This window comes from Myotis nattereri (assembly GCF_964212035.1).
Source record: "Myotis nattereri genome assembly, chromosome: X".
NCBI classification, from domain to species: Eukaryota; Metazoa; Chordata; class Mammalia; order Chiroptera; family Vespertilionidae; genus Myotis; species Myotis nattereri.
In genome coordinates this window covers 35,859,693-35,877,801 of record NC_138078.1, presented here as the reverse complement: position 1 = coordinate 35,877,801, position 18,109 = coordinate 35,859,693, and positions in this window count along the sequence as shown.

The window sequence follows — 18,109 nt, the reverse complement described above, 5'->3', positions numbered from 1 at the left end:
CCTAACATATCCTGAGCACTCATTTGTCAGGGATTCTAAAAAGTACTTCATATGTATGATTTTATTTACTTCTCACAAACAACTGTGAGAGGTAAGTACTTTTATTATTCTTAGGCTTTACTAATAAAAAACACACCTTGTGTTTATTATATTTTTAATAATGCCTGGCTTGTCGTAAGCACTATGAAGTGTAAACTATTGTTATTCACCAATCCCCAACACCCTTACCCTTTGGTAACCATCACCTTGTACTCTGAATCTATACATCTGTTTCTGTTTTGTTTTATATATTCATTTGTTTTTCTTAGATTTCTCATAAAAGTAAAATCATATGGTATTTGCCTTTCACTGTCTGACCTGTTTCACTTAGCATAATACCCTCTAGGTCCATCCATGTTGTCACAAATGGTACTTAGTCATTACTAAGTACTATTTCATTGTATATATACCACACCTTCTTTATCCATTCATCTACCTATAGACACTTAAGTTACTTCCATACATTGGCTATTGTAAACAGTACAACAATAAACATAAGAATGCATATATCTTTTTCAAATTAGTGTTTTGGATTTCTTTGGATAAATAACCAGAAGTAGAATGGCTGCACCATTTTACAAACCCACCAACAGTGAACAGCAGTTCCCTTTTCTACATATCCTCACCAGCACTTATTTTTTGTTTTCTCATGGTAGCCATTCAGGAATGTCAGAATGAAAATTTCCACCAGTTTAATGAAAACTTTTCATGTCTTCTGGCCATCAGTTATGTTCTATTTGGAGAAATGTCTCTTCAGGTCCTATGCACATTAAACAAAATTATATATATATATATATATATATATATATATATATATATATATATATATATTTTAGAGAGGAAAGGAGAGATATAGAGAGGTAGAAACATCCATGAGAGAGACACATCATGCCCCCTACTGGGGATCAAGACTATAACCCGGGAATGTACCCTGACCAGGAATAGAACAGGGGATTTCTTGGTTCATGGGTCAACATTTAATCACTGAGCCACACCAGTTGGGCTCTGCGCACATTTTTAATTAGATATTTTTGGTGTTAAACTATGCGTTTCTTATGTATTTTGGATATTAACCTTTTATTGGATATACCATTTGTAAATATATTATTTCATTCAGTAAGTAGTATTTTTATTTTGCTGATGGCTTTCCTCCCTGCAAAAACTTTTTTGTTTGATATAATCTTATTTTTTGTTGTTGTTGTTGTTGCCCTTCTTGTTTGAGGAGATATCCAATACTATATTGCCTAGACCAATGTCAAAGAGTTTACTTCCTATGTGATTAAATAGCATATCCAAATTAATCCAGACCACTTCTGCATGTTTCTCTCATTTCACTCTCCCCATCTTTAACCTCAATTTATAGTGGCCCTCTTTCAAGTCCACAAGAAAACTAACTTATTTTTCACTTGACACACACTTTCCTATGTCTACAGTGCTTCCCCTGCCTACTCAGCTTAAATTACTTCTACATATCTTTCAAATTTCAGCTTAAACATTATTTTCTCAGAGAGGCCTTTCCTTACCTCAACTCAACCCCAGAACTAATTTATCACCACTATTCTACTCTCTCTCATAAACATAAACACATAATTTTTTAAAACCACTTGAAAAAACGTAATTTAGCTTTAATTTTCATTAATTGTGAGGCTCTTTGTTAAATATCTGTTTTCTCTATTGAATAGTAAGTTCCATGAAGGTGGATAACAGATGTTTTAATTATTGTGCTTTATCAAGTGCTTGGCACATAGAAGACAGTCCAAAAATACATGTTGAAAGAATAAATAAAACCTGACATTGAACTATAGATTTCTCGCTTCTGACATACACTCCCAATTGCTAGTTAACTAAAACATGTGTGTAAATTATATTCTCAGTATATGACTACCTCTCAACACAATGGGTCTCATAAAATTTATTCTACTAAGTAAATTAATATTTATATTTTCCCTAGATACTTTATTTTCTAGGATCAAAGGAAGCATATTTATTTTACTTTGGCAAGATTTGGTTGGGAAAATAATTTGTTCTTCTTCTCTATATAATTTGTGGTGCTATGTACTTTGATCACTTTCCTTATCAGCAATTGTCTTTCAAGTTTAAGGAATCTCAATCTTTTAAATTTATTTTCTTTGTTTAAGAGAACTCCTCAACATCTCTAATTCCATGACCCTTTTACAGTGGCATTTTATTTTAGATGATCTAAGTAAATGAACCAAATAACTACAATGACATTCCAATTGATGGTATCAACAGTACAATTCATAGAGAATAGTAGAAAACAATAAACAAATAAACATAAAACAGAAAAAAAAAGCCCTTTGGCCAGATAATCCATTTTGATTTGTGGGATAAATGTCTCCTTGCTTAGAGTTCCTTTCAGAGTGATGCTATATACGTTATGAAAGTAACTTTAATCATTTGTTTTTTAACCCAATTGTTATGTAATATCTTTGCAATCCATTCTTTTAAGCATTTAATATAGTTTGGCATCTATCAAAAAACTTTTCATTTTTTCCAAAGTTTATTCATTTATCTTTCTAAAAGGATGCTTAATAAGAATTTATAAAAGACATATAAGCATTATCTATTAAGAACAAGAATATTTTGGTCATCACATTCTAAAAAATGGTGGGGTCAGATTAGTGGAATTACTGTTTCTTGGTGTTTCAAAGGAAATGTTGAAGTTAAGATGACATTGACAAATTGCTACTATTTATTTAAATGGTGTAATGCAATCTACCAGTAGTTATACAATCTGTGTTTTAAAGTAGATGACCTGACCATAATGCAAACAAATTAGACTCCGGGGCACTGGATGTATTCTATAGGCAATTAAATGTCATAAGCTGGCATTATTTGCTATATACAATACACTATATAAAATGTTTTGTTGAATATGAATGGTAAAATTATTATATATATATATATATATATATATATATATATAATCTCAGTAACAATCATTTCTATAAATTGCATGCTTAAAATAAAGTCCAAACCAGAAAAAAATATAAGAAGCAGCATAATGACTCTCTTAGATACAAATCAAAATCCTTTCCACTGTCTCAAAAGAGTTTTCCTTTTAGACTTAAATTTGAGTCCTTGGTCTCCACTGTGATATATTTTGTCTTCCTAGTTACTATCTTAGAAATTAAGTAAATTTAATATTAAGAAGAAAATCTGTAAGCCAATCAGAGGCTGTGAATGACATCCATGCTTTATTTGCGAGGTTTATCTGAAACTGAAACACAGGCTATTTTTGCATAACATGCTAATGTGACCAAAATCAATCTACCTGTATGTATCTTTTCTTCCTAAGTGTCAAAAGGTCAATTACCAAGTCATAACTTGTCCAATGAAGGGTGAGTTCTATTCAGTTATTAGTTTGAACTAAACAATTAGACCCAGTTATATGTGACCGCTCAGTGATCAACCTGAAAATGATTAATCAAAATAGTAGTATGAAAGCCTGAAAAAACAACCTTTTCAAAGTTCAGGTTTCAAAATACTTTAAGTGATAATAGCTCTTAAGTCTGAGTTTAAAAAGACTATTAAGGCCTCTACAGGAAAAGTTTATAAGGAAGAAAATTCCTTTATGAGGAATAAAAGAAAAGAAACTATTGCTTTTACAAATCAAGCAATATGAATAAGCAAGTCATTTTAAAGTGGTTTTGTTCTTACAGTAAGAATTTTTGCAGAAAATGTGATTATTGATAAACAGAAACATTCTTTCTTTAAATAGATATGATTATATGTTGGTATAATTTATTTTATGAAAATGATACTTAATTGCATTTTTCAGTGTGCTTCATTGCTATCATTTTATCTCTTCCATTCCTCCATGATCAGCCATGGGCAAACTACGGCTCGCGGGCTGGATCCGGCCCATTCGGCTGTTCTACCCGGCCCGCGGAGCCAAAAGAGTGGAGGGTTCTCTTGCTCTCCCTTCCGCTCCTTCACCAGCAGCAGTGTTAACATGGCAACGTTGGGAAACACGGCCGCAGCTCCTTCTTCTGAGTCCAGTTTAAGAACCCATTGTGGCCCTCGAGTCAAAAAGTTTGCCCACCCCTGCTCCATGATTATTCAAGGTTTGTTGTTTTTTTAACCTATAATTCAGTGCAACCCAGACATTTAACATATATTACATACAAATAAATGTATTAGGAGTGATAGGGAGAGTTAAACTTCCCATTGTCTACCCAGCAAAAATTTACAAATATTTTGGAAGTGAAAAAGTATATATACATATATTTGTGTACAACTTTAATACATGGTTATCTTAAATTATTAAATGGCCAAAATGTTTTATTATTAATTTCTGATACCTTATTATGTACCAAACACATTACTAATGAAACAAATACATTGCTTTTTACATATATTTCCTCATTTTATCCTCACATTTACCCTATAAGTCAGATTCTAATTGTAAGAAGAAACTAAGACATAGAAATTTTTATCCAAGCATGAATTATGCACTATGATTATATAAACCAGGGGTCCTCAAACTTTTTAAACGGGGGGCCAGTTCAGTGTCCCTCATACCGTTGGAGGGCCGGACTATAGTTTAAAAAAAATCTTTGAACAAATACCTATGCACACTGCACATATCTTATTTTGAAATAAAAAAACAAAAACAAATGTTTTCCGAGGGCAGCATGTGGCCCTCGGTCCATAGTTTGAGGACCCCTGATATAAACAAAGGTGGAATGAAATATTATTTCAATATCTAAAAATTGTCAGTTTTTGGAAGAAATACACTGCCAATAGGGGAAGCTGAGGATCAAATCAGTGAATTAAAAGGCAGTTGAAAAGATCACTCAATAAGAGAACCAAAAAGAAAAAAAAGCAATTAAAAAACAGGAGGACAGCTTAAGGGAGCTGTGGGACAACAGGAAACATAGCAATATTAGAATAGCAGGTGTGCCAGAAGAGGCAGAAAGGGAGAAAAGAATAGAGAACATGTTTTAAGAAATAATGGCAGAAAACTTTCCTAAACTGGTAAAGGAAAAAGTCACCCAAGTTCAGGAGGCACAGAGAACCCTAAGCAAGAAGAACCCAAACAGGCCCATTCCCAAACATATCATAATTATAATGCCAAAAAATAAAGACAAAGAGAGAATCTTAAAGGCAGCAAGAGAAAAGGAAACTGTTACCTACAAAGGAGTTTCCATAAGGCTGACACCTGATTTCCCATCAGAAAGTCTACAGGCCAGAAGGGAATGGCATGAAATACTTAAGGTAATGGAAAGTAATGATCTGAGACCAAGATTACTATATCCAGTAAAGCTATCATTCAAAATAGATGGTCAAATAAAGAACTTCTCAGAGGGGAAAAACAAACAAACAAAAAAACGCTAAAGGAGTACATCACAACCAAGCCAGCATTACAAGAAATGAGAAAGGGACTGCTATAATGAGAAGAAGAAAAGGAGAGAGAAACCTTCCCATACAGAATTAAAATGGCAATAAATAAGGACCTATCAGTAGTAACCCTAAATGTAAATGGATTACATGCTCTAATCAAAAGATGTAGGGTAGCTGAATGGATACAAAGACATGACCCAATTATATGCTGTCTACAAGAAACCCACCTCAAAACAAAAGACACACACAGGATGAGAGTGAAGGGATGGAAAAATTTTTCCATGAAAATGGAAAGGGAAAAAAAGCTGGAGTAGCAACACTCATATCTAACAAAATATACTAAAACGAAAGCCATCACAAGAGACAACAAAGGTCACTACATGATACTAAAGGGATTGATCCAACAAGAGGATATAACCCTGGTAAACATATATGCACCTAATATAGGTGCACTTAAATATAAACACACACACACACACACACACACACACACACAAAACAAACTTCTAAAGGACTTTACTGGAGATACCAACAACAATACAGTCATAGTAGAGGACTTTACCACCCCTTTAACGTCACTGGATAGGTCTTCCAGACAAAAACTTAACAAGGAAACAGAGACTCTAAATGACACACTAAATCAGATGGATTTAGATGACATTTATACAACATATGACCCCAATGCAGCAGAATATACTCTCTTCTCAAGTGCACATAGATCATTCGCAAAGACAGACCACATGTTAGGACACAAAACAAATCTCTACAAGTTCAAGAAGATTGAAATCATATCAACTACAGTAAAAAGACCCCCAAACATTCAAACACATGGAGGCTCAATAGCATGTTATTAAATAATGAATGTGTTACCAACAAGATCAAGAAAGAAATAATAAACTTCCTGGAAACAAATGAAAATGAACACACAATAACCCCAAATCTCTGGGACACAGCAAAGGCAGTCCTGAGAGGGAAACTCATAGCACTATAGGCGCACCTCAAAAAAACAAGAAAAATAGCAATAAACTATTTAACCCTACAACTTAAAGAACTAGAAAGAGAACAACAAGAAAGGCCCAGAGTAAGTAGAAGAAAGGAAATAATAATAATAAGGACCAGAGCAGAAATAAATAACATAGAGACTAAAAAAAAAAAAAATACAAAAAATCAATGAAACTAAGAGCTGGTTCTTTGAAAGGATAAACAAAATTGTCAAACCGTTAACCAGATTCATCAAGAAACAAAAAGAGAGGACATAAATAAATAAAATCAGAAACAAAGGTGGAGAAATAACAACGGACACCACAGAAATACAAGAATTATAAGAAAATACTATGAACAACTATATGCCAAGCTGGACAATGTGGATGAAATAGACAAAATCCTAGAAAAATATAATCTCCCAAAACTGAATCAGGAGGAATCAGAAAACCTGAATAAGCCAATAACAACTGATGAAACAGAAGCAGTAATCAAAAAACTCCCACCAGGAAACCAAGATGGCAGCATAGGTTAATGCCAGAGATTGCTGCCTCGAACAACTACTTCAAAAAACAACTAAAAGACGGAACGGACATCATCCAGAACCACAGGAAGGCTGGCTGAGTGGAAATTCTACAACTAGGAGGAAAGAGAATATCATACCCAGACTCAGAGGAAGCGCAGTGCTGAAGTGAAATACTAAGTTGCGGAGTGCACGCGGAGCGGGCTGGAGGCAGAGGGCACAGTTGTTGTTTTCAATTGGGAGGGAGTTTCAGACTCTGAGCTCCAGATCTGGGTGAGTCTCTAGGGACCCAGACTCAAACGGGAGAAGCGGGACTGTCTGGCTTTGGTCGGAACTTGAAGGCAGCTTTCTCTCCCAGGTTTGCAGCGGTTGCTGGGACGCTGTGAGGCAGAGCCCCTAGGTATGGAACTGAGAGCAGCCATAACTGCTCGCTCCAGCCCACCCTGTAGATCCCCGGGGACCCGCCCCGCCCAAGCCCTGCACAGAGCCATTTGCCGAATAGCCTCAGGCAAATGCTAGATTAGCACCACCCTAGAGATCCAGCACAGAAGCTCTCCCACTGCAGACACAGGGGACTCTCATAGCCAGTTAGCCCGGAGGTCAAATCACCCCCAGTATTGCCGACAACAATCAAGGCTTAACTACAACAAGACTGCGCACAAAGACCACTAGGGGGTGCACCAAGAAAGCATAAAAAATGGGGAGACAAAGAAACAGGACAAAACTGTCAGTGGAGGATATTGAGTTCAGAATCACACTTTTAAGGTCTCTTAAGAACTATCTAGAAGCCGCCGATAAATGTAGTGAGATCCTCAAGAAATCTAATGAGACCCTCGATGTTATGATAAAGAACCAACTAGAAATTAAGCATACACAGACTGAAATAACGAATACTATACAGACTCCCAACAGGAGACCAGAGGAGCGCAAGAATCAAGGCAAAGATTTGAAATGTGAAGAAGCAAAAAACACCCAACCAGAAAAGCAAAATGAAAAAAGAATCCAAAAATACGAAGATAGTGTAAGGAGCCTCTGTGACAGCTTCAAGCATACCAACATCAGAATTATAGGGGTGCCAGAAGATGAGAGAGAGCAAGATATTGAAAACCTATTTGAAGAAATGACAGAAAACTTCTCCCACCTGGTGAAAGAAATAGACTTACAGGTCCAGGAAGCACAGAGAACCCCAAACAAAAGGAATCCAAAGAGGACCACACCAAGACACATCATAATTAAAATGCCAAGAGCAAAAGACAAAGAGAGAATCTTACAAGCAGCAAGAGAAAGACACTCAGTTACCTACAAGGGAATACCCATACGACTGTTAGCTGATTTCTCAACAGAAACTTTGCAGGCCAGAAGGGAATGGCAAGAAATATTCAAAGTGATGAATACCAAGAACCTATAACCAAGATTACTTTATCCAGCAAAGCTATCATTCAGAACTGAAAGTCAGATAAAGAGGTTCACAGATAAGGAAAAGCTAAAGGAGTTCATCACCACCAAACCAGTACTATATGAAATGCTGAATGGTATCCTTTAAGAAGAGGAAGAAGAAGAAAAAGGTAAATATACAAATTATGAACAACAAACATGCATCTATCAACAAGTGGATCTAAGAATCAAGTGAATAAATAATCTGGTGATCATAATAGAATCAGGGACATAGAAAGGGAATGGACTGACTATTCTTGGGGTGGAAAGGGGTGTGGGAGATGCGGAAGAGACTGGACAAATATCGTGCACCTATGGATGAGGACAGTGGGTGGGGAGTGAGGGCGGAGGGTGGGGCGGGAACTGGAAGGAGGGGAGTTATGGGGGGGGAAAAGAGGAACAAATGTAATAATCTGAACAATAAAGATTTAATTAAAAACAAACAAACAAACAAACAAAGAAAAACTCCCACCAAACAAAAGCTTAGGTCTGGATGGCTTCACAGGGGAGTTTTACCAAACATTCAAAAAAGAACTAATGCTTATACTCCTCAAACTATTTCAGAAAATCCAACAGGAAGGAACACTTCTAAACTCTTTTTATGAGGCCAGCATTATCCTAATTCCAAAAACAGACAAAGACACTACAAAGAAAGAGAATTGGAGGCCAATATCCCTGATGAACATAGATGCTAAAATCCTCAATAAAATATTAGCAAATCTCATCCAGTAATATATTAAAAAGATCATACACCATGATCAAATGGGATTTATTCCAGGGATGCAAGGCTGGTAAAATATTCCCAAATCAATAAAGGTGACACATCATATCAACAAATTGAAAGACAAAAATCACATGGTCATGTTCTTAGATGCAGAAAAAGCATTCAGCAAAATCCAATACCCATTTGTGAAAAAACTCTCAGCAAGTGGAACTAGAGGGAGCATATCACAATATAATAAAGGCCATATATGACAAACCTACAGCCAACATCATACTCCATGGGCAAAACCAAAACCATTTCTCCTAATAACCGGAACAAAACAGGGATGCTCACTTTCACCACTCCTGTTTGACATAGTACTGGAAGTGCTAGCCATAGCAATCAGACACGAAGAAGAAATAAAAGGCATCCAAATTTGAAAAGAAGTAAAACTGTAATTATTCACAGAAGACATGTTATTATACATTAAAAAAAACCTAAAGACTCCATAAAAAAACTAGTAGACTTAATAAATGAATTCCGCAATGTAGCAGGATACAAAATTAGCACCCAGAAATCTATGGTTCTTTTATACACCAATAATGAACTCACAGAAAGAGAAACTAAAAAAAAACAATCCCATTTACCATTGCACCAAAAAAATTAATATACCTAGGAATAAACTTAACTAAGGAGGTAAAAGACCTGTACTCAGAAAACAATGTACTCAGGACATTTATAAAAGAGATAGAGGAAGACATAAACAAATGGAAGAATATACCATGTTCATGGATTGGTAGTATCGACATCATTACAATGTCCATACTACCAAAAGCAGTCTATAGGTTCAATGCAATCCCTATTAAAATACCAATTGCATAAATTTATTGGATCCTGAGGGCCAGGAAGAGGGACCCAGAGGCCTGCCTTCCAGCTGCTCATCAGTCCCTGGGCCACTCACTCTGGTTCCCCGTTAACCAACCCCTGATCAATGGGAGCCTGCAGGCCAAGGGAGGGACCAAGCAGTCTGCCTCTTGCTGCTAATCCTGGGTTCAGGATATTAAAGAGACTCATTTCCTCATTTTCATTTTCTTCCTGTGTCTTCCTATTAGAAGCCGATTCCCTTCTCTGAATCATTAGGTTGTTTCTTTTTTTTGCTTAATCTTTAATGCCTGGACAGCAGTATTGCAAAAGAAAACTAATTTCTTCTTAGTTTTTGGATCATAGCTGTATATGGACCAATCTGCTAAAATTAAGCCCAGCAGGCTCCCTTCAGGAGTGGAAACAGAATAACCCCTGATGGTACAAAAGCACAAACCCAAAACAATAACCCTAGCACCATGGTCGGCAAACTGCGGCTCGCGAGCCGCATGTGGCTCTTTGGCCCCTTGAGTGTGGCTCTTCCTAAGCCTTAGGAGTACCCTAATTAAGTTAATAACAATGTACCTACCTATATAGTTTAAGTTTTAAAAATTTGGCTCTCAAAGAAATTTCAATCGTTGTACTGTTGATATTTGGCTCTGTTCACTAGTGAGTTCGCAGACCACTGCCCTAGCAAGACCCAAGGCAAAGTGGGCCATATAAATAAAACTTGGATCCATAATTCCATTATTCCAAATGAGTGCTCTCAAGCAAGCCTTGGTGTCTTATCTCATGCCAGCTGATAAGAGTTCCTAAAATGGCATGAAGCCCAAGTGGTAGGGATGGACTTCCAACTAGTACTGCAAATGGTCCTAACTAGACCCGAGTAGCACAAAGCCCCACTGGGGCAAAGCCCAGGTGGCAAGGACAGAGCACTCCTGATGTGCATGCCTGTTTGACTTACCCAATCTTGGAATTTGTCTACTTCCCAAAAACCTCTTTCTTTCACCAGCCCAGCATTTCAGGTGGCTGACACTTTGAAGAGTGCAGGGAAATTCCCTGAGAAAGCTATTAGCAGCTCCTGGGAAATCCCCATATTCCCTCTTTCCTAGGTTTGGCCTGCCACAGGCAGCTGGGACCTCCAGGACGTACTGAAGTCTATGTGGAATCACCAAAAACTGCAACTGAGCAACAACAACAAAAAACAAAAACAACAACAACAAAAAAGCACATAGGTTTGGCTTCCTGCTACAATGAAAGCCAGCCTCATGAGGCAGGTGCTGTACACAAGGAAAGAGGTTTTAGTAAGTAACCACACAACCTGAGAGAATGGCAGACTCCAGTTTCAAAGACCAATCAATTTTTCTGCTCAAGCCCAACATTCTTATAGAGATAGGAAGGGAAGGGCCTTTTTCTATACAATTATTTTGCTAGCTTTTGACATTCTTGGGGACCTGTCCATTCATCTTTCTAGTATTTGCTGCACTCAGTGTAAGAAACTCCCCCTGCTGCCAACTTGGTCAAAGGGGGAGACTCACTGGCTCTCTGACTGACTGTTTCTGGTAACATAAGCACTATCATTTTCACTTTTCTTTTTAAAGTTTCAATGCCCTTGTATTATTGATCTCAATGAATACAGATCTATAATTCCACTGGAGAGACATACAGAAAATGTATAGATATGTTATATTTGTTATATCCACAGATGGAAATTTTTATTGTATTTTAAAAAAATATGTTTTTATTGATTTCAGAGAGAGAAAAGGAGAGGGAGAGAGAAATAGAAACATCAATAATGAGAGAGAATCATAGAGTGGCTTCCTGAACACACCTTACTGGAGTCTAGCCTGCAACCTTGGCATATGCCCTGACCTGGAATTGAACAATGACCTCTTGATTCATGAATTGATGCTCAACCAGTGAGCCACACAAGCCAGCCAGAAATTTTTATTTTCTTGATTTTTTTTTTCTATTTTTCTTGGTTAAGTGTACCTGAATGTGGATGTGGGGTACCTCCAGACAATGTTAAGTAGGTACCAAACTCTGAATGCAAGTAATAATCTAGACATTTTGGAGAAGCTGTCTTCTTTCTGTACCTAAAGTAATTTATTTAAGTTCATTCAAATTTTGATGCATGAAATGTGATGTTATTCTCTCAGGATAATTTGTGATTAGATACAACAGTTGGTATTGTAAAAATAAAACTGGTGGTTTTCTAAGTTGTGTTCTGTCTTTGCCATTAAGTTGCTATATGGCTTTGGATAATGTCCCTCCCACATGTGTAAATTGAACTATATTGGATATTTTCAATGGAGGTTGTCATGCCTCAATGAGGGGATAATTATATAACAACTAGTGGCCTGGTGCACAAAATTCATGTGGCGGGGGGGTGGTGGTGTCCCTAGCCCGGCCTGCACCTCTCCAATCTAGGACCCCTAGGGGGATGTCCGACTGCCAGTTTAGGCTTGATCCCTCTCGAAATCCAGGACCTCTGGCTCCTAACCATTCACCTGCCTGCCTGATCGCCCTTAGCCACTATTCCTGCTGGCCTGATTGCCCCCAACTGCCCCCCCACCAGCCTGCTCACCCCCAACTGCCCTCCCCTGACAGCCTGCTTGCTCCCAACTGCCTCCCCCTGCCAGCCTGGTCACCCCAACTGCCTCCCCCTGCCGGCATGCTCACCCCCACCTGCCCCCCTCCTGGCATGATCGCCCCCAACTGCCCTCACCTGCCGGCCTGCTCGCTCTCAACTGCCTCCCCCCCCCAAGCCTGCTCACCCCTAACCGCCTCTGCCTCGGCCCTGCCACCATGGCTTTGTCCAGAAGGACATCTGGAAGGTCTCCCAGAAGGTCTCCTGATCTAATTTAGCATATTACCCTTTTATTAGTATAGATGTGATAGGAGGTAAAAATCATAGAGATATTTTGAAACATCCCCACCCCTGGAATTTGCTTCCTGCTAGACATATACATTTTCAGATGAAAATCAATAGGTTAGAAGAACTTGAAGTGACTTTTTAATACAAAATTCATGATGGATAATGTTTACTAGCACTCATATATTTCTGTGTTATTCAAATCTTGATCTGTTACTCAAGAAAAATGTAGGGATACAAATAAGAGTGACCGTTTTATAGGGAAAGCCTTGAATCTGCTCCAATGTATAAAAAGCAATTCTTTTATTGGATATGTTAATTATTCATTCAACTTGTTAACAAAAACAATTAACAATAAATATTTATTATCAATAACAACATTTTATTACATTTCTTACAACTCATTGGGATAAATAAATGAATAATAATAAAAATACCCTGCTGTATTGTTCTAAAATTTTATTAATATCTGGTGGTAAGGATTTCAAGTTCCTGAACAGAAGAATAATGAAAATATTTGGGAAAAGTAAGTGGTCTTGTTGTATTTTAAAGTGCTCTGCATTGGCACCCTCTTAATTGATGTTTGCATAAAATTTGCTGTTGTCTTGGCATAAAAAAATAAAAGTATATATTTTATGATCCACATACCTGGGCTCTTCTCCTTTCTTGGATTTAAATTACAAATCCCATTAACTAGCTGTTACATTGTGCAATTCTCTTTTTTTCCTCTCGTAGCCTCAGTTTCTTCACAGAAATAATATGAAGAAAATGCTGCCCATCTTATACTGAGTTATTTTGAAGATTAAATTACATAATGTATTGGCACTTATTTCATAGATTCTAAATCTGAGGAGTTACATGAAAGAAAATGTAAAAGCTTGGCAAGTAGAAAGTAAGCTTTAGATGTCTATCTTAGTGAGATAAGCACTTAGTATATCTAGCTGAGACCAGAAATTGTCATCAATACAGGTTGGGGCAATATAAACATAAGGATTGAAAAGAGACACCAATAAATCTCAATATAACTGATGCTTTACTGAAATACCTCTAAGTCAGCTAGAATTTGTAATAGTTCTCAGCGCTAGCTGAATATTAAAATCACTTGGGTGCCTTCAAAAAAATGTTTACCTGACCCTAATTCAGATAAATTAAATTAGAATATCTTGGAACTGTCTTTTTAAAATATATTTTTTATTGATTTCAAAGAGGAAAAGAGAGATAGAAACATCAATAATGAGAGAGAATCACACCTACTGGAGATTGAGCCTGCAATATACCCTGACCAGAATCAAACCATGACCTCCTGGTTCATAGGTTGAAGCTCAACCACTGAGCCACACCAACTGGGCTGGGAACTGTTTCTTGAGTACCAATAATATATTTTTCAGTTAACTTGGGTAAGTCTTTTTATTAATAAAAATTGTTTTACTAATTAATTTAAAATTGACTTTTTAATAAATTGTTTAAATCATATTTGCCAATGCTATTTCAGATACGGGTTTAATCTCCAAAATTTACAGAGAACACATACAACTTAACAAAACAAAGATAAATGATCCAATCAAAAAAATGGGAAAAGAATCTAGACATTTTTTGAAAGAGGACATACAGAAGGCCAAGAGATATATGAAAACATGCTCAAAGTCACTATTCATCTGAGAGATGCAAATCAAAGCAACAATGAGATATCATCTCACACCTGTCAGAATGGCTATCATCAACAAATCAATAACTGACAAGTGCTGGAGAGGATGTGGAGAAAAAGGAGCCCTCATGCACTGCTGGTGGGAATGCAGACTGGTGCAGCCACTGTGGAAGATAGTATGGAGTTTCCTCAAAAAGTTAAAAATGCAACTTCCACTTCTAGGACTATATCCCAACAAATCAGAAACACCAATCACAAAGGATATATGCACTCATATGTTCATAGCAGCACAATTTACAATAGCTAAGATTTGGAAACAGCCTAAGTGCCCGTCAGCAGATGAGTGCATTAAAATGCTGTGGTACATCTACACAATGGAATACTATGCTGCTATAAAAAAAAAGAACTTTTACCATTTGCAACAGCATGGATGGAGCATTATGTTAAGTGAAATAAGCCAGTCGGAGAAAAATAAATATCACATGATCTCACTCATATGTGGGATATAATGATCAACATAATTTCATGAACAAAAATAGAGCCAGAGACAAATGGAAATGGAGGTGGGGGGGTTAGAGAGCAACCTAATGACTTGTATGCATGCATATTAGCATAACCAATAGACACAGATACTGGAGAGGTGGGGGCTGGTTGTGGTGTGAAAGCCGCAACTAGCACTGCTAGGGTTCAGGATCTGGAGAAGGGCTGTGCACAAATGAATACACTAGACAAGAAATATGAATTTAGAAATCATGGGGGGCCAGGCAGAGAGCTTTCCTCTAGGGGAAAGGCTTCACTGGGGCCCAGGCCCTGTTAGATTTTATTCAATTTTAGAATACACATCTTGCCCTTAGTCAGGCAGGCAATCTCGTAGCAGACAGACTATCTTAAAGGTCACTAAATATTAGTAAAGATTTACTTTGAGACTATTAGGTCAGGAAATTGCTTGAGCCACCATTGTCTCAACAGAACAATTGATGCATAGCTTTTAGCTCTTGCTAAAGCTCAATGTCCTTCAGCCTTCTGAGTTCCCTGTTGCACTTTCATGATAATGTAGACAATGGATAGCTTCCAGCAGGGTGGGAATGACTATGTGGGGGGGGGGGGTCAATCGGGGGAAAAGGAGACATATGTAATATTTAGACAATACAAAAATAAAAATTAAAAAAGAATGTAAAAAGAAAAAAAATGAGCAAAAGGCCTGAATAGATACTTCACCGAAGAGGATACACTGATGGCCAATAGACTTATGAAAAGATACTCATTGTCACTAATCATCAGAGAAATGCAAATTAAAACCACAAGGAGATATGTCCTGCCAGAGTGGCTGTCATCAATATATCCACAAACAACAAATGCTGGCAAGGATGTGGACTGCTAGTGGGAATACAGACTAGTTCACAGCCACTGTGGAAAACAGTATGGAGTTGCCTCAAAAAATAAAAAATGGAACTTCCTTTTGACCCAATAATCCCATTTCTGGGAATATTTCCTAAGAATCTGAAACAATAATTTCAAAGAATACAGTATATGCACTCCTATGTTCATTTCAACATTATTTACAACTAGGGGCCCGGTACACAAAATTCGTGCACTGGGTGGGGGGTGGGGAGTGTCCCTCAGCCCAGCCTGCCCCCTCTCACATACTGGGAGCCCTCAGGCGTTGATCCCCATCACCCTCCGATCGCCTGATCGGCCCCTTGCCCAGGCCTGACGCCTCCGCCAGAGGTGTCAGGCTTGGACAGGGGACCATCATATCCCTCCAATCCCCAGCTCCACCCCCCGCCCAGGCCTGATGCCTCTGGCCCAGACATCAGGCCTGGGCAAGGGGACCCCCAGCCCCCCGCTCAGGCCTGATGCCTCGGCCAGAGGAGTTGACCCTCATGACCCTCCGATCACCAATCACCGGATCGGCCCCTTGACCAGGCCTGAGGCCTCCGGCAGAGGTGTCAGGGGACTCCCAGCTCCCCGCGATCTCCTGCTCTGCCCCTGCCCAGGCCTAACACCTCTGGCCAAGGCATTAGGCCTGGGCATGGGACCCCCAGCTCCCAGCGGTTGCAGGCTCTGCCCCTGTCCAGGCCTAACGCCTCTGGCCAAGGCATTAGGCCTGGGCTGGGGACTCCCAGCTCCCTGCGATCTCCCGCTCTGCCTCTGGCCAGGGCGGCAAAGGCACCTGATTCTCCGATCATGGCTGGGGGGCAGGGCAAAGGCGGCCCCAGGGCCGCCTTTGCCCTGCCCCCCACCTCTTAGCTCCCCCCTGGGTTTCCGATTACTGTCAGTGGCAGGGGGCTTCTTCCTGCTTTCCCTTTCACCTCCCTGAATTGTGCCTACATATGCAAATTAGCCGCCATCTTTGTTGGCACTTAACTGCCATCTTAGTTGGCTGTTAATTTGCATATAGCCCTGATTAGCCAATGAAAAGGGTAGCACCGTACGCCAATTACCATTTTTCTCTTTTATTATTGTAGATAGCCAAGATCTGGGAACATCCCAAGTGCCCGTTAGTAAATCAGTAAATAAAAAAGCCATGGTACAAATAAAAAAAAGATGCTATGGTACTTTTACACATTGGAATGCTACACAGCCATAAAAATGAAGGAAATCTTACCTTTTGCAACAGCGTGGATGGACTTGGAGATTATTATGCTATGTGAAATAAACCAGTCAGAAATAGAAAAAAGCCATGTGATCTTACTTATACATGGAATATAATGAACAAAATAAAATGACAAACAAAATAGAAATAGAGGCATGGATACATGGAACACACTGACAACTGTCAGAGGGGAGTGGGTGGGGGGCTGAATGAAATAAGGTGAAGGGATTAGCTAAAGAATGTACATGCATAACCCTTACACACAGACAACAGTGTGGTAATGGCCAGAGGGAAAGGATGATGGGGTGCTGGGTGGAGGCTGGCAAAGGCAGGGGATGGAGACATGTGCAATAGTGTCTACAATAAAAATAAAATTAAAATATAAAATGGACAGCTTATGTTTTCAAAGAATATTTAATGGCATGGAGAAATTCTTGTAAGATGAAGACTGAAAAGTTTCTGGTAAAACCCTCTATATTACAATCCTAATTCATGGACAAATTTTAGAAAATAAGATACTAAAGAAATAAACCAAAATATTTGCATTAGTTTATTCTGACTAGTGGGTTATCTAAACTTCTTTATTTTCTTCTTTATATTTTTCACAATTCTGCAATAAACTATATTATTGTGTAATTGGGAAAAATTGTAATTATATTTTAATAGACATGCTAAACCTGAAGAATAAAGGGATTGTAAAGAGTATGCAGTGGAGAAAGGGTGAACCTCCCACTTCTGAAGTAATGTCACCTAGTCAAATACATAGAGACAACGCTATGTCTGTCTCAATTTTGAGAATGTTCTAGGCAGCTTATGCTAAAATATTTGATGACTGGCATATCCTAAACCTAATTTATTATCTAATGTTGCAATTATTTTTTAAAGATTTAGCAATGTCTCCATTCTGTTTACTAACACAACTTCCTTCAACTAATAAGTATATTTCTCAGAATATGTGTGTGTGTGTGTGTGTGTGTGTGTGTGTGTGTGTGTGTGAGAGAGAGAGAGAGAGAGCGCATTGTAGACTATCCTACATGAATACACTATCTTTAGTTGAATACTTATTTTGTGTCACATAGTGTGCC